The sequence below is a fragment of the Haliaeetus albicilla genome, chromosome 17 (assembly GCF_947461875.1).
Source record: "Haliaeetus albicilla chromosome 17, bHalAlb1.1, whole genome shotgun sequence".
Taxonomy (NCBI): domain Eukaryota; kingdom Metazoa; phylum Chordata; class Aves; order Accipitriformes; family Accipitridae; genus Haliaeetus; species Haliaeetus albicilla.
The window spans coordinates 13149905-13172334 of record NC_091499.1 but is presented as its reverse complement, the minus strand read 5'-3'; the positions used below and the strand labels follow the sequence as shown (position 1 = coordinate 13172334).

The following is a 22430-nucleotide window of genomic DNA, read 5'->3' as shown; positions in this document are numbered from 1 at the left end:
CCATGCTGACAACCTGAAAAGTCCTTTTTTTGCCATAGGCTCCTTTTTTGATCTGGTACTTGCATTTCCTCCTCCTTTGCCACTTCCCAAAAGTCAAAGTAAGCAGATATGCCCATGCGTCACTTGGTGTGTGTGATAGTGGTTATCAGAAGTTTTCCCATGCAAAAACGGTTTTGGCTGAAGTGACTGGGGTTTGCATTGAAGTCCCCAGGATTAATTTTTCCCTTCATACCTGCAAAAAAGGAAACGTTCCATATCAGTATCATTCATCAAGTCAGTGATTTCATATAGGTAAAATGGCGGGCATGAATCTTAGTACCATGGTGGCTCCTTTAAGCCTCTGTGGTGGAATAAAAGGGCATCAAACCATATATGAATAATCACCATGGTCTTTGAGGTCCCTCTGTTCTACTTGTACAAATGGAGCATCAGCAGAAATTATCATCAGGTCACGTAACTCTAAGGGTCAAATCTTCAGCAGATGTGGACTGGTATCATTCTACTAAAAAAAAAATCACCATTTATGCCACTTTGAGATTTGGCTTTAGGAAGCGTTTATCTTACCATGCTCACCTGAATTTATGAGGAACTTGCCCTTAAAATGAATCTGCATCTCAAAGTCAGTACAAGGATCAGTTTTACATGAACAATTAGAGATGACAAAATGATACCAAACAAAATTCAGGGCTGATGAATTCCGAAGTAGTTTATCTTAAAGAACATGCAAAAATGTGTTTCACTGGAATAGGATGTTGTCTGCAGATAACATCAAAGCTAACACAATACCACTGCTGTTACCATTCAAAAAACTCTGTCTATAGTTAGAAAGATAAACTGGGCACATGAGAAAGGTAATCCACAATCTAAAATTAAATAGTTTGCAGTCTCCACTTAAATCAAATGAGTAGCGGTACAATCTGAGAAAATACGGCATTCATTTCATGCCTATTAAATAGATGGTTATCAGTGCTTGTTATGATTATAAAATCACACTTCAGATGCTCACATCTCTCCAGTTTTCAACCCTTCCAAGAGTTATAGATCTGGCACTCCTCTATGGTACGAAAATACAGCACAGCTACTTACAATTTCCTGAGATACTGCACCTGCAATATATTCATACTAATTGCTCCAAACTCACGCATACAGATGACAAAAGAAGGTGAATGGCAATTCAGCTTTTTCATGCAAAGGAAACATAATTGTTTTATAATATACTGTAAGTTTTAAACCTGCAGGTTAAGTATTCATTTAATTATTTAAGGAGAGGTTGCACTTCTACTCCTTCCCCTGTACAAGAGGCAACCAGTCTGTGCACCACGCCAGGAGAAGCATGGGGGAAGATCTCAGACTCAGGATTTTCCTTTCTCTCTTCACACCTCTCCCTTTCCCCTTATTACAAACGCAATATTACTTCTAATGCCTCCACTCATCCACTTACTGCTAGTATTTTCAGAAACAGGTTATTTGAGGCAAATATGTTGTAGTGCAAATAGAGGAAGAGAAAGGGAAATACGGACTCCCGTGTTTCCTGCACAGGCAATTAAATTCACCAGAGCTATAACAAATCTTGTAAATCAGATCTTTTTCTAGTTAAGGGATTTTATTTCAGACCCTATCAGCAGAATGGCAGGAACAAGAATGATTCTGCAACAAAATCAAAGGTATTTTGAGTTTCTGATGAGAGAACTACTTACCTCTGCAACAGCTGACCTACTAAGATATGTCAGTACTAGCTACCAAATATCTCCTTTGGCTCAAAATATTGAAGCCTATGTTTTTTAAAACCGAAGAACCAATTAAAAGACTTACCTCTGGATTTGTGTGCATGTTTGATCCAGTAGTTGTAGTTTGTTGCCTGCAGCACACAGAGTCATTATATTTGTCTAAAGGAACTACATTAAAAAAATCATCAAATGTTATGAACCATGGCTTAAATATTCAAAAGACTTTAGGTAATTCAAGGGTCCAATTTTCATTTGCACTTCTTAGGTAGTAATTAGGCTTTATAGAATTAAGCAATGCAACAGCTCACTCATAGTGCTGATTCTACCTCTTACAATACTTGGAGAAATTTTCCACGGATAGGCACCTAAGTGCCGGGTCAACAGAAAGCTGCTGAGCAGGGCATGGACCAAACTAGCAAGAAATAAATTTCAGAAAAAAAGGACAATGCTTACACATGTCCAGAGAGACAGAGTCTCTGTTTAGAGCCATTAAGCTCCTAAATAATCTCAGCCACTTGGATGATATGAACCATCAGGTTTCCATTTTTAAAGAGTAATAGTGGTAGGCCAGAAGTGAGAGCTTTGGAGTTAAGTCACCCCCTGTGGGTGTGGGGGACAGGGTCAAACCTCTCTTTCTGCCCAAATTGTAGCTGGAGTTTGAGTTCAAACCAGCACCCCAAGTCAGCATCCCAAACCCCAGCTTTCTGTGGGGTGGGAAAAATATCTGTCACCAACACAAGAGTTGCTCCTCTTTGTAGGAATAATTTGATATGCAGAGGACTAAGGACAGAGAGACTGTAATCCCAGCAATTAGGAAATGTATCAAGGATAGAAGTTCAAGTCCATGTCTGATAGGTATCACTGCTCCAGAGCAGGGATCTGAACCTGGGTCTTCTACCTCTGTCTCACAGCTACCATTTACTTTGAGGATATTTTGACGATGCTGGTAACATCAGGCCCATAGCCAAGACAGTCCCATTTTAAAGGCTTCAAGGCTTTAGGCCACAGCAGTCCTTGAGGTAGATCTCAATATTTAGGCGAGTATGGACAGCAAAATCTTGAGCATATGCAGAACTTAGCATGCTAAACTAATAGTCAGGAGGTAAATGACAGCTGAGGAGTAATTATGCCAATGGTACCTGAATGCTGGGACAAGGTGATATCTACATTGTGCAGTGAATTATGGTGAAAAAAAAGCTCTGAGCTGACTTTCAGAGTACATCCACAGAGTTCAGCACAGCACCATGCAGAGACACTCGCATGGGTCTCAAAGGCAGCCTAGTGTTTTTGGTATGGCAGAACATGCATTATTAAATTCAATCCCTGTTTCTCAGCAGAGCTAATTAGTTCAGGTGCAGCTCAACACTGCTATAATTATACTCCATCTGCTTCCAGAGCTAGCTAGTTTGGGTGCTGAGAGCTTGGAAATTTCTCTGCAGTACCCCCTCATGGGAGGGGGCATGATACTATTATGTCCTTAGGCATGAAAAGAGATGGATTGACGCTTTGGCCCCTTTGATGATGCAAGCCTTAGCAGCCTAAATCCTGCTGAGTTAAATCCTCTCGAGGGACAGATTTTTTAAGATGTTTAAATAGCTAAAGCCCCAGGTATGGCCCCAGTGAGATTTTTGAAAAATGCCTCATAAGCACTAAGTGTTTGTTGGGTGGTAAATGACTCTGTGCGGCAACGGAGCGGTGAGAGCCCCGTGTCAGACACCCGACCGAGGCGGTCTGTCACGCGCAGCAGCCTACAGGGCCATGGCTCTTACCGAAACTTTGATGTGCTCAGGATGGCTTTGCTGGCTTGGGATCCGGCATATAAGTGCTAAGACTCATTTGGCTACACGGAAAATATCAAGCCTGGCTGCTTCTCAAGAAACGGATAGTGATGACTCAGATGCTAATTTAGCATGCTGTGTTTGCTCCCCTTAAAATGAAGCCTTGATCCAAAGACTATTGCAGTGAATGGAGTATCTCTCCTCAGTGTCAATTCATATTGGATCAGGCCCTGAATTTGTGGCATGGAGCAATTAGTATGAAATAGATTAGGCAACAACTTCCTTTATTCAGTTGTACAGGTTATTTCAAGATGAACCGATTGCCCACATTTGTTTTGTACAGACGGCTAAACCATCAATACCAACAACAGTGGCATTAAACACAATGATTTCCTCTCTCTCGCAGGTATTTTGCTTCATACCACTTTACGAAGGCTGTCAGGGACCATCTGTAGCTTCCAGTACAATACAGCAGTGCCACAGCATGTTTTTCCAGACACTGAAGTCACCCATATGCATTTGCCCTGGGAGCTTCCCAGTGGCACACTCAAATGAGAATGTTTTCAGTGACCACATGAACCCCACAGCACGTTCTCACCCCATCTGCTGTGGTTAACCACATATATATATATGTAGCATATACATATGTACCTGTGGGTATGTATGTGTCCAGAGACAGCATGCTCTGCTCCCATGTGTGTTGGGCAGGCATGAATGACACCTATATCTAAGCAGACGGAGTCTATGTAAGCATCTGTGTCACTGCCATTAATATTTTTACTCGCCACACTGCTGTCAGTGCCAGCTCTCTCAGTACTGCTATGACTCTGCTTGCTTTCTGCATTCCAGGGGCCCTGGCTAAGGCTACTGAGACTGTTAGATTTTGACTGAAACCCAATCAGTTGTTACTTATTTAACCAATATGTGGACATCACTTTGTGCAATGATTTTGGAAAATGACAAAGGGAGCTGTCCCGTGTCACCCACTCATCGGAGAAGAGCTCTGCATTTCTGCTCTGGCTCAGCTGTGGCTGTCTTACTGCCAAGCTACTCTCTCAGGGTACAGACAGCCTCTAATGTCTTCTTGGACATGAAATAATTACTTGTTATGTAAAGGTTGCTGCCTACTACTCGTGTATATTCAGTCTTGTTTCAGTCCTGTATCTCGCACTGCACTGCAGCTCTCTGTGGGCCATGTGAACTAAGCACTTTACGTGGGGTTTGGCATACCGTGAGAGATAGCATCCAAAATACCTGTCTGAGCCCAGGCATGTGCCCCAGCTTGCCAGCCATCCCTACCGTTACCCTTGGCCACCTCGCAGCCCCCAGCTTGGATCTCCCAGGGAGTTTCTGCTTTCCTAGGTACGCCCCATCAACGGCAGCAGACTGCCGCCAGGCAAATCAGATCGCAAGGCAGTAATTAGCAATTGAGAGGTGGTAAGGAACAGGTATAAGTGAGCATTTTTGCCCATTTCAGTGCAAGGCTAGCAGTTTAACTCAAAGCATCCCCTGCAGTGGTTTAGGCTGTTAGTGCTTGACTTTGTACTGAAAAGAAGAGGGAGGACTCACAGGCGGTCACAGCAGAAAGGCATTTTGAGACGCTATCTCCACTCGTTACCTTATCCAGGCTGAGACGTATGTGTGAGTGACTCAAGCCTGTGTGGTGTACATTCGAGCAGTTAAGTTAAAACCACTGGCAATTAAAAATAACTTCCCCGGCTTTGCAGTGGGATGGTGGAGGAGATGTCACACAAGTGCTGAGGCTCAGCTGAGAGGCAGCAGCTAATACCTGAAAGACGGGACAGGACTATGAAGTAAGCTGGACACAATAACAAGGGGTCAGGGACCTCTCAGGCCTGAAGCCCAGCACTCAGGTGTGGGGTAAAAAACCCTCTTAGACATGACCATAAGTCATGGTCTTATGGAAGCCTCATGACTCTCACAGACTGCAACTCCCCTGAATGACTGAAGGGCCAAAGGCAAATGCAGCTGATGCAAAAGAACTCATAATTGTATTTTTTTCTTTGTCTTTTTCTCTTGGTTCTTTTTTTTCTTCTTTATCATTTTGCAGCCTCCTGTCTGTGCAAAGAGAAAGGCTGCAATTCCAGTGTTTGCTATAGCTCTAAATTTCAAATTTTCAGTTAATTTTTGTTTTCTAATTCTCAATAATAGATTACAGACAATTTTTTTTATTAATTGCCATCTATTTTACTTCTTAACTTATTTTCTGGGAAATAAATACTTTCCTGACCTGTTCCAGTCTTGTTTTAATGCTTAGCCAAATATCTTAAGGCAGTGAAGGAAAAAACAAACAGCTGAACATCTGCTGAAAAGGTTGCAAGGGTGAATAAGCTCTAATAGCTTCTAATGAGCTTCCAGAAATATATTGCATAAGGAGCAATGAATAGATCCCAGTCCTTAAGCCCTTACTTATAAGACTAGCCTGGTCAGTTACTTAATTCAGTTACAGACAGGAGTAAATTCAGATGCAGCATATATTATCAGCTACCTTTAAAAAGCACTGTGCAGTGATTATCCCCCTCTATTCAAGCAACCATTAATTGGGCTCAACACACAGTCTGCTTTTATGCATCACTGCTGCAATTCACATCAGGAGCTTATAAAACTGGAAGGAAACCCTCACCACAGCTGAAATTCTCCATCATTTTGGCGTACCACTTGGCTGCCCCATAGCTCTACAAGAGCAAATTGAGCAGGCATGCATAGGAGCTCACTTGCGACCTGCACCCAAAGGCTCGTTTGGTGATGCAGCTCAGCCCTGCCTCTGGAAGTGACCAGTACAAGGGCAGGCTCGGAGGTCAAGGAGAGTATCTGGCAGCCGTACAGGTGTAGAAAGAAGTGTCGCTACTATTCCTCAACGCATTGGCCAAAGCAGTAGCATGGAAATTGCTGCAGAGTAATCCCTTCTCTTTGCCTTGGGCTTCAATTTCTCCTTTTCAGGTCACCTTTAGTTCAGCCACATATACCTACCTGCCATGCTCAGGCCTTCTATAAGCAAATGCAACACCAGGAAAGTCAATAGAGTTTCATTCACTTACAATAGAAGTGAATTTAGCCATAAATCGATAATGAAAAGCAAAATGTTCCCTACGTGCCTGTTCTTGTAGCTGTCCTTCATCTGAAGAGTTCAGCCCCACTTAGAGAATCAATGTATCGATAGAAAGTAAACTGTGTTTTCAATAAAACTGAAGATGTGAGCAGATTCAGCGTTGTATTATTATTAATTTCCAAAGTTAGCCACAAGCTTTTAACAGTTTCCATTAAATCTCCAAAGGAAATTGAAGAACTTGGATAATTATCAAAAAATGCTGTATTAAAGTACTTTCCTCCATCCCTCTACATGTGCAGAAGCAACTTGGCATATTCGTAGGGCAAGCAAGGATACTCTGTTGACTGAAAGCAATGATGCTTCACTGCCTCTTATTTCTGGGATAGCCCTAAGCTCATTCTGCCACCTTGTGTGATCAACATATATTACAGTGCAATCTCATTTTCAGGTGTGTATTTCTTATTCCACTCCAGTAGGTCTCTCCTCATATTTAGTACTACTCAAAGCTTGGAGTCAGTTAAACTATGTGGAGACAACAACTCATCTCTGATATTCTAATATGGATTGTCAGGATGAACCAAATTTAGTATTTCACTCATACTCCACCTCCCAGAAAGCCACTTAGTTTTGATAATTAGAGCAGTGAACAATTCTTACCAATTATATGAAAGAATGAACGTTTCTCTTTGTTATCTTGTTGTTAGATTATGCTTCTCTTGAATGTATAACTTCCTTGAAATGATTTGCTAAATAATGCTTGCGAATAATTTTAGCCCATATCATCCTTTCAAAGCAATTTGTTGGAAATAAAAACCAGTTTTTCAAAAGTTGAGCTGTGTCACTAGTCACTCTTTCTCTTATGGCCTATTTCCCCTTTATAGAAATAGTTTCTTCACACTTACCCTGACTGGAAAACTGTGACTGTTAGAAAAACATTTGGCTTTCAGTGTAAAATGCCTGTGGAAAGCAAATACAAAGGTAGTCTTTCAGAAAGTTTCTCCACTGTTTTCTCAATGTTCCTCATTTCTGCTGCTATGTTCAGTCATGACAATATGAAAAAAAAAATCAAAAAAGTTAAAAAAAAGCAAAAGCCTTTAATGAAAACCCTGGTTAAAGCCTGTTGGATAAAAACGTCTCATGTTGTGATTAGCTGAATGAATTCAATGATCTTGTTCTGGAAACGGAAAGCATTCCTGAAGTTCATCTACAAAAACCTTGTGAAGCTTTAGGTCAGACTGTCATGAGCAGCTCCACAAGGGATTCACAAGCCCAGAAATGACTGCTGGTACAATGTGAAAATCCATAACACTACATGAATTTGTTATCTACGGATGTCATGCCCCTTCAGAGCACTAGCAAATGCCCACGCACCCCATAGGTACCGAAACACATAAATGTGACACCAGCTATGTCCAGAAAGGCTCCCAGTATAGAGGTGCATTTCACCCTGTTCACAGAAAGGTGCTCAGCACATCCAGGTTTCAAATGCCTGTAAGCTTGTGTGCACTGATCTGCTGGTAAGCGAAGGTGACAGAAGGTAGGAAGCAGAGAAAACAATTATCAAAAGCTACTTCTAAATCCTACAAACGCAGATGCTGACATCTATTATTGCCTTATGCCCTACAGATATGAACTACATTTCTTATCTAAGAAGTGAACTATGGCTCAGACTTAATTAACCAGAACTGCAGTGCCTATAAGATCTATGCTAAAAACATAGCAAACGCAGTCAAAGCAAAACTCATTCCTGGAGTCTAGTTTTAATGTCTTTCACACAGGGAAATATTTATACCTAAAAGCTAATGTTTTCACTTTACACTTATGGAATACAATTCATCTTACAATATCTCATCATCACCCTAAATTGTGGCTGTGGTCAGAAAACTGTTTATGTTAACTTTGCACCATTTTACTCACCATACACTCTGTGAGTCTCAATCAAATCACAGGGCTGATCTCCAGTCCTTCCATGAGAAGAAATAATTGAGGCAGAAAGATTCACAGTAATTTTAATAAGAACCAGGCAAAATATATCTACCAAATACAAACTCAAAAAAATATGCAGTTTACATGTCAGAGAAAGCATTAATAAATTTGGAATTTGGTTAATAATTTCAGGCCACACACACCCCCAAATTAATAACAAAAGTAATTTCAGAAAAATCTTTTTTGTTTCCTGACTTACTCTGTATAAAATTTTGACCTTTCTTTTAGAAGTTGGTCTGTTTAAAAAAGGTTAAAAAAAAAGATATTTAAAAACAAAACTGAAAATTTTTCCTCTGACTATGTGTTTCAGGTTGACCCAGAGAGGAAAATCATATTAAAGTATTTTTTTCCAATAACCTACTGATTAAAAAAAAGACCCCAACCTTCAAAACACGTTACACACAATCCTAATTTCAAAGGACTTTGGCTCAAGTTCCAAAAGCACAGAGCAGCCCTATAATGTGCATAATGAGCCTGGTATAAGGAAGCATACCGTAAAGGGACCTGGAAAGTTTGAATCCCTGTACAGGCTCTTGCAGAGCCTTTGGCAAGTCATTTCATTTCCTTATATCTCTATTTCCCTATCTATTAAGTCAGAGCAATAATACCTACCTTCCCTGAAGAGGTGACAGTAATTAAGTCAATGTTTTGCATAGCACTTTCAAGATGCAAATCTCTACATTAAAGTTCTAAGTACTATTATTATTATCATCATTATCACTGATTATCATTAAGCTAAAGCTACTGTTTAGTTCTGTATGTTCTCTTCTCATTCTGAGAAATACATTCAACTGCCATTGTGAGCTAATTATACCATCTACTCTTAAGCATAGGACTACAAAAGCATACCTTCTGCTGCATTTGCAGTCTGTTCCCTCTTTCAAATACTCTTTGTGTAAAGGAAAGTATATTCTTAACTAATGCCTTAAGGAAGTTTGCACGGTATTGCCAAATTAGCTCATTGCAATTAGTATCTCAAGCTTCTCTGCAATCCCAGGAAAATAGCAGCAGCCACAAACGCAGTTAATAATAATGACTTTGTAAAACAGAACTGGAGGCTAATACTGAAAGGGCTGTCAAAGAGCAAAAGGCTGCTTTTCAAACGACCTTTAAATCCTCAGTGACTCCTGCGGAGGATAAGAGGTAACATGAGTGACAAAAAAGGCTTTTCCAGCTCACCACATTTCACCAGGTCAAAGAAACATTTGTAATGAATAAATAAATAGATAATTCATCCCCCAGCTGTTTCGGCATCTTTTCCGATATGAACATGGGTAGGAAGCAGGTCTGTGAAGCTGGATGAATTTCAGAGACCTGTAAAACAGTCAGAGAACCGAGCTCAGAGAACTGAGCCCGAGTCATTCGTTACGCAGAGCAGAAAGGAACAGAAATTTGCCCACAGGGCCTCAGATGCAATGTGTATCTGTGAACCGTAAGGTTTTAAAATGCCGATATCAAAACTAGTGCTTCCTAAAATGAGCCTGAGTTGGTTTCTACTGGGTTTGCTTGCGAGAACGCGCAGCCGTGCGATGCCGTCCTGCCACCCCACCCGCCCGCTGATGCAGTCAGCTGCGAAACTCAGCGTGTATGAGCTTCCGGATGTCTGGGCACAAAAATGCCAACACTCGGTGTACTTCAGAGTCTACCTGCGACAAAAATAACACACACATATAGACACAGAGTAAAGAGGTGATACGTCACATCTTGGCATGCAGCCATGGAGAAAACCACTCCTCTCCTTGTGATTGTTTATGTGTTATGGCAATGCATTAGTCTAAATTAAAAAGTAATTTTTTAATGGATATTGAAATTTTACAACTATCAGCCTTGAAAGAACCTCTTCAAGATGAGACATTTTGTAACAACACAGTATTTTGCATTTATATAAACTTTCTGTCTAAGGTTATCAACGCAGAAGTGTTTGTAAAGTCAAATAATTAAAAGTGCATGGAAATCCTGAGAGGCAAAGTAAATGTTACTTTTTATAGGGAAGGAAACTGAAACCTAGAGACTAAAATCTGCATGCAATCTTACCCAGTGTGATGGGGCACATAACATCCCATAGCCTTGGTCCCAGCATAGTACAGATCCACCAACCATTTGAAAATCACTGTGGCTCCAGCCTCCTCCATGTGTCGAAGGATTTCTGTGCTGCAGGGGAGGCTTCTGCCGCGGCCCAGGTCTCACCCGTACCAGAGGGCGGTCAGTTGTGGCTGCAATGCTCATCAGGACCCAGAATGCCAGGCAGGATGTCTTACCATATAATAATATAAAAAATATTTATCACTGCACTTAAAACACAATGTAGATCCAGTTCCCAGACAAAACATGATTATAATTTCTTATTTTATTACTTCATTGTTTCTCTTTTAAGTAACATTTAGATAGGCTCAGAAATGGCTGGAATTTCAAGTCTAACCTCTGCCAAATCTTCAAAAGCCCTGGACATTTGTATCTCACTCATTCTGCTCCTCAAAGCTTCAGACTGATAGCACTGGAAATTAAATTGACCCATTTATTCATCACTGTAGCAGGGCTTAAACCTCAGCAGCATGATTGCCATCATGTCAGTGCTGCCAATGACCTAAGTCTTGAGTTTCAGAGATTGCCCCAGCAACACTCGATAATAAGTGGCAAAACATTATTACTTCCTTTGGTACTCATTATAAAAACATTAATTGGGGTGAAAGGTAATCCACTTCATATGCTAAATCATGGATCTTCTCTAAGGGTGGACAAGGGGGATTGCAAGAATAAGTATGTCATGGTGATTTGTTGCCACAAAATTTCCTCAAAGTTTGAACGTAATGGGCTACTAGAGGGCGGCACAACAAGGAAAAAAATATCCAGATTTGATTTAAATTGTCCAGATCTGGTCTGAAAGGTCACCATCAAAATGAGAACACAACACAGAAAAGGGATGAGAGCTCTGAAGGCATGTCAGTATAATTTATGCAAAACATTTTTTCCACTGTGCTATTTTGAATAGTTTTATTTTATTAATTTTAGGGAATCATTCTATGGCTCACACACTGCAGCTAGTTAAAATCCACAGTTCTTTTACGACCCCATTCCTATTGCCTCTCCCTTTCAAGCACTGTTTTCATACCAAAAAAAAAAAAAAAAAAAAGGGAAAAAAAAAGAAAAATATCCCCACCAATTTTCTTCGGTTTGACTCCTGTGGCAGAACAGCATTAAAGTCACAGCCAGACAGCTGCTTCCCCCCTCTCGAGTGTTGTCACCCTGCCTCTTTAAGCTCTGTTTTATCAGTTGCATAGAAGTTTTTTTTCCTTCATTTCAAAGACCACATTAAACTCTCATTAACAGTAAGGGGAATTAGGCATGCATAGTTAGAAAACAACAACAACAAAAATCCTGCACTATCTAAGTAAAGAAACAGGATTCCCCTGACAAATGTGTATTCACAAACAAATATCACTGTAGGTAACAAATAGGCTCCCTTGGCTAAGTCAGATATTTCCAAGGTTTCCTCAAAGCGGGCGCTGTCCTGGAGTCTTTCAGCAGGAAAAAATGGGTTCTCCTCAGCCTGGATTTATCTTGAAATTTTGGACTATCATCCTTACGGAACAATAATGTTTGAAAAAACAAAAATTTAAATTGAACCCCAAGCCTCGTAAGGAGGCATCTTGGGGGCCAGCTACTGGCAGGACTGGAGAGAGTGCTGCTGCCAAATGGAAAATGTGAGCTGGCAAGTGGACCTGAAATCTTAGATTTTGAACTTGGCAGATCTGAAAAGTCTTGGCATTTGGTTACAGATCCTGGAATGTGAACCTTGCAAACAAGTTTTCCCCCTAAGAGTATAAAAAGCACCTTTAATATATATATAAAGCAAACTTCCGTCTACCCTTCTTATAAACAGCACTGATGTGTTTTGCACAGTATGAAGTATGCTTTAGAAATGTGTTGGTTTTGCCTAGAAATCCTGTCTTCATTTGTCTGTCTTTATGTCTCGTGTGGGCCTCTGTGACTTTTTGACCCTCCAGTAAATTTTAGCATCATTCCAGAAGGTCAAACAGTCAGGGAAAGCAAAGATGGATTCAAAAAGAAAGAGCTGCCATGAATGGAGAATTATCATCATAAGCCTTATTAGACATTTCAAATGCTGCAGACTTCAATGGCAACAAGCTTTTAAAAGTTCAGCCTCTGCTTTTACTGGTATAAGGGGATACCATTGATTTTCCATCTGATCTTTAAGATCACTAATCAGAACAGTTACCCAAGACTTCCTGCAAAGTTATATGAACTATTTAAATTATTTAAAATTATTTTAAAAATTAAAAAAATTTTGAAACATTATAAAACCAGTTTCCTAGTGTTTCACTGTACCCTTGATGGCAGGGAAGAGTCATGATGTTACTTGCCTCTCTCTACTCAGCTTGGCCAAAATCCTCTGCATTTTCTGGTTCTCTCTTTTTCTTTTTTTTTTTCTCTTTTGTGGCGCAGAGGGGGAGCAGACAGTACTGGCAAATCACAGCTTTGAAAGTAAATAAAGGAGTGGTTGCAGTCTATTTAATAGCAACATATTCTCCCTATTAATATCATTACTGTCATCTTTACCAACATTATAGCTGGAGTTTAAGCACGTAAGAGACACAACTGCTTTCATAAGTCACATCTCTCCTGTAATTTGCTTACATGCAGTGAGCAATTTATCCTGTTAATATCTTGTTCAGCTATTGAAAAGTCAGAGTCTGAAACCACTGAAAAGAAGCCCAAGACATAAGGTGCAAAGGAATGTTAAAAATTGTTCTGTAGTCGAGCCAACCCCCCTCGGACCCTGCATGTGCAGAAAGTCTCCAGCCCATGAATCATCTATATACTATGTTGTGGTCCACCATGCAAGCTGTAGAGAAACACATGCCACAGGCTGATCTCCAAAGCCTCAGACAGCTTAGTCGGTATAAATTATCTCTTAGGATGAATTATTCTGTCTTGATTTGAGAATTTGACACTCTCTCCATTTGTAACTTGTTTCCTTCATCCTTTGCATGCATTAGCACAGTATTGGGATATATTTAAAATCACAAGAGATCCATTCTCATTAGTTTGGAAGGTTATTTTATGTAAGGATTTCCTTGTTTCTTAATATTCCTTTACACATTTTTTTTTCTTCATATATCCTGAAAAGGGAAAAGAAAATGGCATAAGCACCGTATAGTGTTTCAGCCTTTCTTTCTTTTTCTCTCTTACCTTTACAAGACCACAATATAACCATTCATTCTTCTCATTCATTTGAAGCTACATTTTTTAAAACTTCTCTTTGGATTTCCTAGATAAAACATACATGCTTTCCAATCAAAACTGCTTACTGGTGGTGCATTTTTGAGGTGAAAACCTGAGTTATATGTTTTTTAATAAGACAAAAATTAAATCTGATGTCACACCCCCAGTTCAGCAAACCAGAGAAACTCTGTTCTGACTCCTGGTCAAAGTGTGCTGCCGAAACCGCGCTGAGAGCGCTGGCTGGGCCAGCTCTTGTAAGGCTGCCTCTGCGGTGCAGGGAGGAGGACACAGCAAGCTTCTCACCCAGGTCTCCCAAGGATTCACAGGTGATTTAGGATTCAATCCTTCTCTCCATCTCTCTCCTGAGGATTTGCCTTTCACAAGAGAAATCTCCTGCTGGTGCAGAACTACTGTACTGGAACTCACACCATCCCCCTCCCGGCTACTGGGCTGCGGGGATTCTCTCCAAGATGATAAACCGACGTCTCCAAGGAGGCTCGTTCACTCACTGGCTCGCAGGCACTAATTTAAAGGAGTGCCTAGCTACAGTATGATTTATCAGCAAAGACTACTGAGAAAATAATGGGCTTTTAAAAGATGACATGTTCCAGAAATCATCTGTATAGCAACCTGCTATACAATCCAAAGTCCTGTTGGATTTGGCAGAAGTTCAACCAGGCTGCAGGTAATGGCAGACGTGGCCAGAGCTGTTGGACTTTGGGGTCTGTTAAAGTTCTGAGTGTATTTCCATAAGAAAAAAAAATACTGTTTTATTTTCATTTACTTATCAAGCAATACCTTGCCACCACAACACCAAAAGGAAGTAAAATTTCCAGACTATTGAATGTCAGGGATAAATGGCCTCCCCATTTAAAGGCTAGTCTCTGGTGCACTTTAGCTAACCTTGGTCCCTAAAAAAGGTATGCCCTCCTGAGCTGCCCTGAAAGCCAACATCACAATGAGGGGGACAGCAAAGTGAGAATACAAAATAACTGCAAAGGTCAGTGTTAACGTACCCAGTTAGTCAGACAGGTTGGAGACAATATGACTTGTTAGAAAAAAGATACAAGTGCCGCAAGACAATTTACAGATACAAAAAAAGATAAAGGTACCGCAAGATGATAACCTGGCATTATCACATTTTATACTTTAAAATATCTATTGTTAAATACACCCTGAAGCCTACATTTGGAAACAGGAGAGCTTGACAAAGAATTTAGGTGCTCTCTTCTTCAGCATATATAGGATCTTATACACGACCAACATGAAAGTCAGCTGCCGCAGCAGACCTTTGATGCTGTGTGTGCCCTCCAGTGCAGACACGTCTGTACACAAAGGCAGTTGCACTTGACAGACAGTCGTTCTGGACTTGCATGCATAAGCTCAGATGCAGAAGCCATAAAACATTGTAAACCACGCTTCACAAGTTCACACAGCAGAAGCTATTCGGTGGATTTGGCCATTGTTTAAGGCTCTCTGAAAACAGATGGGAACATGATGTCTTCTCACAAGTTTTGTTCCCACATTACTGCCACAGATGGTGCTCTCACCTCTTTGAGGAATAGATCTTTTTTCTTACAGAAGCAATAACAGGAAACAAAATATTTCACATTACTGCTGACATAACTGATCTCAAGCAATTAACTACTGAGACATTGCAATCTTCTACCATTTCTTGCTCTCCTCCCCTCCCAGAACATATTCTTTTTCTCCATTTAATCCACTTCCATTCAAAACCATCAACAGGCAGGGACACACATTGAAATATCAAGTCAGCTATTTACCTATATTTTCTTCTCAAAAAGTCCGTACGCCCCTACTGAGTCATTCTACAAATGTCACTGCATTAATGTAGTTCATTGAAAATGAAGAAGGAAACTTTTTTTTCAGATGGTTTGATAAGACGTTGTACTGTTCCTTGTGGGAGTTTTTTGTTTTTTCTTTTTTTCCCCCACTAAGAGCAAGTAACTGGATAATTATATTTCAACCTCCTGAGGGCTCATTTCCCAAATGGATGTAAATAATAAATCAAGCAGCAATGGGAGACAACTTGGTTCTCAAAACAGGCCTCTACATTTCAGCATCTAGAATGATATACAGTGTTTGCACTGTTGTTATTGTACCTTTGCAACTCTTAAACAATGACCTCATTGTTATTTTCTGCTCTTATAAGAAAAATCAGCTCCTGTTTACACAAAAAAGAATTTGAAAACCATCAAGAAGACAAAAACTGCTTCCTACTCATCATTTACACCCACTATCTATTAATTTGCTAAGGAAATACATGCTTAAGGTAGCTTTAAAAATTGAACTGCCTTATTATTACAACAAATAAATAAATCAACAACAATTCATGCAAGCAGTCAGTTGTGCCTGTTGATCACCATCTGGAAAACTTGAAGTCCAGTCCAGGCAAACATCTCTGGCCCCTAGGTGAAGTGCAGCCTATGAGTTATCATCCATGCTTTCCATATCCAGCTGCTGCTGGAGCATGTTGACTGCATTTTTAACATGTAGTACTTTTCCTTGGTGTCCTCACAGCCCTCCCATGAGCCCCAGACAGTGCTTGCATACCACTAGTATGTTATCGGTTTGGTGTTTACTTCTTCAGGTCAAAATATCTGAAATGATGGGAGGGCTACATTATGGTTTGCCAGAAGAGAGGTTTTATAGTGTAATGCATACACGACACGTGCCAAGGTATGTTATGAGGGAGATCAAAGAGGTCTGAGCACAAAAGACCTTCTGGGATGGTGCTGGAAGTCTGTACAGAGTGGAGAAATCCAAAGCTTTTTCAGTCTTATCCATGTTGCCCACAAAGCAAAATATTCTTAAACCCACATGTGAATAGGACCACAGACAATTGGTTCGCTTCAGAAAGCACCCTGGGTGCAAATGAATGTGAATGATCAGGAATGCTGGGCCTTGGAGCAGCCTGGGGAATTAAGGTATTTTTTAGTCTTCTAAGAACTTTGGAATTAAATGGGAGATAAGAGATTTCAGAAAATTCTACTTATTCTGGCCTTGTAACTCATGAAAGTTTCATTACTGGAAAAAATTATGTCATAATCCACAAGAAAGGTGATATTCACTTAGAATTACATGGGTGCATCACCTTTGCTAAACTCTACTGTACAGAGAATAAATAAAAGAATTAAAATAATCTGGAACTGTACAAACTTCTATTGCCTGAGATGTTAGATATTTAATTACATAATTTTAACTGGTTTCTTGAATGTCTTTCCAAAGTGCCTTTTTCTAATTCTTGAAGAGGGATATTTTGATTGAATTTCTCTGTAGAAATGGTCCTTTGTTGGTTTTTGTAGCTGATGCCAACTTTCTTTAGGGCCTGATCAAACTCCTACTGAAGTTAAAGACTCTCAGTAACATCAGTAGGATGAATTGAGAACATGTAAGTGTTGAGGATAAAATTTAACTCCTGACTAAAAAAGTAACTCCACTGTGCATGTACCTCTGAAGACAGAATTTTCTTCAAACTTCTGAAAACCAAAGATGTGTGTCAGATACTCAAATAATATAATTAAAATGATACAGTAAGTGAATATATATTTCTAAAAATTGACTCTACTGTTGCTAGATAGATAGATAGATAATTCAATAGATACATTGAATTCCCGTGGCTTAAGGGACTTTTTGTACTTCAGATCAAAGATCAATAGAAAAATCTGATTGTATTGTAGTCAAGATTAAAAGAAGCATATCCACTTCAACAGGTCCCCTCTCTACCCCCATCTGCACAGAAATCTTAATGGGGTTTGTATAGAAAGTTTGGCTGGAAAGTCTGAAAACTTCTCAATTCCCACCTGTGCTAGCACACAGGTCTAAGGTGACAGGAGGAACAGATAAATCTTTTGGGGCAGAAAGCCCTCCGGCAGCCAAGGACTGTCTCAAGCTAAAGGGCAGTCTTGAGAAAGTCTTGTTACAGAATTATGTCTGTTACACCGACAGAGACTAGAGATATGTGCAAGAAGCTGGAAAAAAAAAGGATTTCTAGCCAAATTAAACCTGCTACTCCATGTTCTAACTATTTGAGCATAAAAAAGGAGGGTTTGTCTAGATCTTAGAAATCTTAACACATGGAATCAGAGAAAGCATTCTTCATTCCTACAGCTTCAGACATTTGTTGCTGGCCAATTGTTAAAATCACATTTAACCTTCTGGATAAAAAAAAAGACAGATTTTGGAAAATCAGGTTAAGAGGATGAATCATTTGAACTGTTCACTTTTAATACACCTTGAGACAGATAGAAATTTCTTCACTTACATTTTCAGAATTAGGTCAGTTAGTGAAACATAAAACATAAAGTGAAATGTAAAAAAGTAATGAAATGCTACAAAGTTGGTAGACAAAGAATATCCAGGTAAAGCAAGAATACATGGAAACCTCTTGTCCTACGACAAGGAATCAAGCCAAAGGATCTTGGATATATATTATTATATGTGAGTATAACCCAAGTGGAGGTTCTTTTCTCATTCCACTGCTACAGGAGACTGTAGTTTGGCTGGCATCAGGAACACATGACAGCACATTGCAATAAGTGAAAACAGTGTTGTGTAATAACCCATCCATACTTGGCATATATACTCCCAACAATTCAGTCATCATGCTAGCAAATGCAGTCAGTCATGATGTAAGAGTTTGTTCAGAGTAAGGCAGAGGCCCTTTATTCAAATGCATCACTGCCTCTATGAGGTGACATCTGCAAGTTTATACTGATTCACTAGAAGAATTTTATCAGTACATACATTGATACTTCAGCACATATTTGGGAATGCTTTGCTGAAGAGAAACCTTGGGACTTGCCTCTTGAGAAGACAAACAGGACAGAAGGAACTGCAAAACTGGTAAAGAGCAGTATATTAAATTTGAGGGAGGGGAAACTCCAGCAGTGCTACCACCAGGCAGAATATGAATTCTGGAAGAGAAACTTGTCCAAGTGAATACTTGCTTTGTTTTGGATCTCATTCTGGACATAACAGCGTCTAGCGTCATGCATTACTGTAGCCAAATTCAGATTATATCAGTCTTCATTTGGGAAAGGTGCTTAAGTGTGCTTAATATTAAGGATAAGTTTAAGCACTGTCCTGAATCAGGGTGGAAAATAGAACTATCTTCTTTTGCACATCTTTAACTAACAGGTTTTCACTGTTCTCTTCTGTTGTTGTTGCTGTTGTTGTTGTTATGGTGCAGCACTGTATCACCTAGTCACTGACAGCTGCTCCCAAATTTTCCAGTGACGCAAACTTTACTTAGAAAATGCCATATGCCTGTCTTCTCCTAAATATTTCAGGCTCAAAACGTATTTTGACAAACTCCAAGCAGGGGTTCAACCCTTTCTGGTACACTGGTGGGCTGAATTCACAGAAGACAAAAATAACTCAGCCTGATTCCAGGGCCTCCAGAGGCCTCAGTGCTTGAGATAAACAGTTTGGAGAAATAAAAGGGGGGGGGGAGACAACTGGAAACTTTTCTGAGTTAGATGAACTCCTCAGTTTTCTAGACACTTCTAGTAAGAGACCTTTGCTGTATTAAATAGGTTACAATCCATCTATCACATCTCCTGTCATCATCACAGGAGTAAGAAACTTCTGTTATCTCCGTGTTTTAAGTGAAACAAGAAGCATAGAGGGACTGAGTGACCTCAAGTTACACTGAAAATCTGAGCAGTGTCTAGGAACTGAATCTCTCCAGTCCCAGTCCAACACTTTAGCCACAAGATGCTCTTTCTGCTGCTGATAGCAAGATTATAAAATACAGCTAGTACCCATTGACTATGTCTACATTAGCAAATGAAACAAGAGATAGACTGCTCTTTGGCCTCGAGGCTAGCTGACACAGCATGGTTCCGATCGGCACAGCCAAGTTCTCGTACCCAAAATAGGGATTTCATGTTCAAGCTGTTTACCAAGAGCGTTAACTCCCAATCTACGTACACATGAGCACTGCTTGGGAGAGTGCTCCTTAGCACCAGCCAGAATTCTGACAAAACCTGTGCTAACAATGTAACAGCGTGTATGATTGTAAACCAGAGTCTGAGGCTATTCCCTGACCCTCTCAGGTCTGCTAGTACAGATGTAGCCTTGTTTTCCAAGTATCAATTGTTTGAAAGCTTTGTCTGTTGAGAACACAGAGTGTTTGAAAAAGCCCTGCCAACAATGCTGGGATTGCAAGGATTTCTTTTGCTTTCCAAATATTCCTATAACTGTGAATTCTCAGTATTACCTTGGTCTGCACCAAACCTTTATCCAGCAGTAATGCTGGGAAAATGAGAGGCGGTTTGAAGTTTCATGCCCAAGTGCAACTTCAGGAGCAAGATAATGCACGACAACTCTATTCTGGTCTTTTCTGCCTGCAGCTGGAAAGTTTGGAGCCACAAAAATCAATGTCCTATTGTTCAGTGATTTCTTTTTGCGTGTTTCTTTGTGCGCTGGAGGGAGAATATTCATTTGCTCTCTTGTTTGAAATGCATTATTTAGTTATTATTCACTTACTAGCCCAAGACAAAGATATGGTATGACATTAGTGTTCTAAAGTGCTATCGATTGCCAGTACAAAATGAAAATATATAATTGATGAAAACATCAGGATCCTATGGGGACTTACAGTTCAAAAGGTTAAAAAGGAAATGCTGATCTCTTGAAACAAATTGATCTACATGCAGCCAAGCTGAGCTGAGTCTCTAAGCAAGCTGGGAGAGACAAGACAGAGCAGCTTGTTTGTTTTTCATCTGTAGTAAAAATACAACGGCTGTAATTTGAAAAGAGCAAGTGTCACATTTGTGTAAAGCCTTCTGTTTGTTCTTCAGTTCATTGCTAGCGATACAGCTCTCTGTTTTGCAAATAAACTGTTTCATCTCAGTTCCTCACTCCCAGGACTGTCGGGGCTACGGCAAGCCTGGAAGCTGTATTCCAGTCCTGCTGAGAGGGAAGTGCTATGTTTTGCTGCTGGGTATGCCCTATTACCACATGGTAAGTAGTGTTAATAAACCTCACAGAGAGAGATGCATGTCTTTCGGTTCACCTAGAAGAATGCCTTGCTACAAATGGGGTTTCTGTAAGGAAGATTGCTGGGGGAAAAAAATCAGAAAATACCTTCCTCTTTTGTAAGGAGATAGACAACTGGTAGGTAGTAGGTGGTGCTGCTCATTGCCATGGGGACATCCACATTCAAATTGTGACCCGCCTTTCCCCAAAAGTCCACAGTCTGCCCCAGCAACGAGGCACTCAAAACACTTAAGGCTAGACGAGTCATTCCTCCCTTTACTATTGAGTGTCTCCGAAAGGAGTAACTCCCCCTTTACTCTGCTGTGACTGTGACACCAGCTGGCTTGGGTAGGAAAAATAGGGATGCTTTGCTGACCTCTCAGGCTTCCACCCACAACCGAGAGCCACAGATGAGCAGGCTCTGCTTTCTCTTATCAACCAGAAGTAACTGGGCAAGGGTAGGGGAAGGATGAAAGCTATCATGTGAAAGGAGTAGTTTACTCCCCATCTAGGGCAAAGACAGCATCTGGCAGAAGGCTGTCACCGCTGATTCTCTGGTCCATTGCTAAGATGGTTGTCACTATGTTTGACCATCATTAATACTAAACTTTGAAGGTACAATCTAGACACATTCAGCCATTGAAGGAGAACCTGCTCTTCAAAGGGAATCCCTTCTCTCTCATTCCAGGGAAAGAAGATAAAACATAAATGCAAAAATATCTTTTCATCATTTTCCCAGCAAAGGGCATGCCTACCATCTGTCATTGAATCGATGAAACACAACAATGTGCACAGAAGAAGATATTTGTCTATATTTGTTTCCCTTTAGAAAGGAAGAACATAAGAATGGCTGTGTCAGGCAAGACGAAAGGTGCATCTATCTTAGAATGTTCTCTGATGTGGTCAGTACCAAACGTGCCCAAAACATATGAGGATAAAGAGGAGGCAGCAGTTCCCCACAGCCTCTTGCAGCCTGAGCCTACAGAATTTCTTGAACTCAAGGTCATTTCTTTGTGTCCCATAATCCAGAATGGATTTTTCATCCAGAAATTTCTCTATTTTGTATTTTAAAACAATCTAACTTTTGTCACCCACAATCCCCTTGGAAAAGGGTCCTGCAGTTTAATTGTATGTTGGGTAAAAAACTAAGTCTGCAGCACTTATATGGTGAGAAACTCTCAGAAATTGTTCCCTATTCACAACTGCATTGATTGCTATCACATCCCCATTCAGTCACCTCTCTCGTTCAGGATGAACACTGCTAGCCTATTCAACCTTTCCTTGTGCAGAAACCATTATATACCTTTGATCGTTTCCTTTGCGCTTCTTTGCGTTTGCTATAGGCTTTTTGAGATGGGTTGATCAGAACTGAATACAATATCAGAAAGGAATTCAACATTAATTCATACAGGGGCATAATCATGAGGTGTTCTGATGCTTCCTACAGATGGACAATCAGCATCCCAAGAGCTTAATAAGCCATTTGTGCTCCCAGCACAACCCTAACCTAATGGAGCAACATCACCCCCAGTTTTGCAGCACCAAAGTGGAAGCCTAGGGAACCAAATGCACCGATCAATAACTTCCCATTCATTTCATCAGCAATGTATTTGTTTAAAC

At 40.3% G+C, this 22430-nt stretch overlaps 1 long non-coding RNA gene across 2 annotated transcripts in view; it reads right to left on the bottom strand.

Annotated features, from left to right (window-relative positions):
• The window catches only part of LOC138689557 (uncharacterized), a 29254-nt gene extending 20194 nt beyond the window's left edge, over positions 1–9060 (bottom strand). Inside the window, exons 1-3 of one of the 2 annotated variants that reach the window (XR_011328425.1) lie at positions 7478–9060; positions 1813–1895; positions 2–232 (exon numbers count right to left, since the gene is read on the bottom strand). This is a non-coding gene — a long non-coding RNA (uncharacterized lncRNA). Of the gene's footprint in view, position 1; positions 5490–7477 lie in introns of those variants that run through there. The other variant, XR_011328424.1, reaches the window with a different exon arrangement.
• Positions 9061–22430: the final 13370 nt, after the last annotated feature.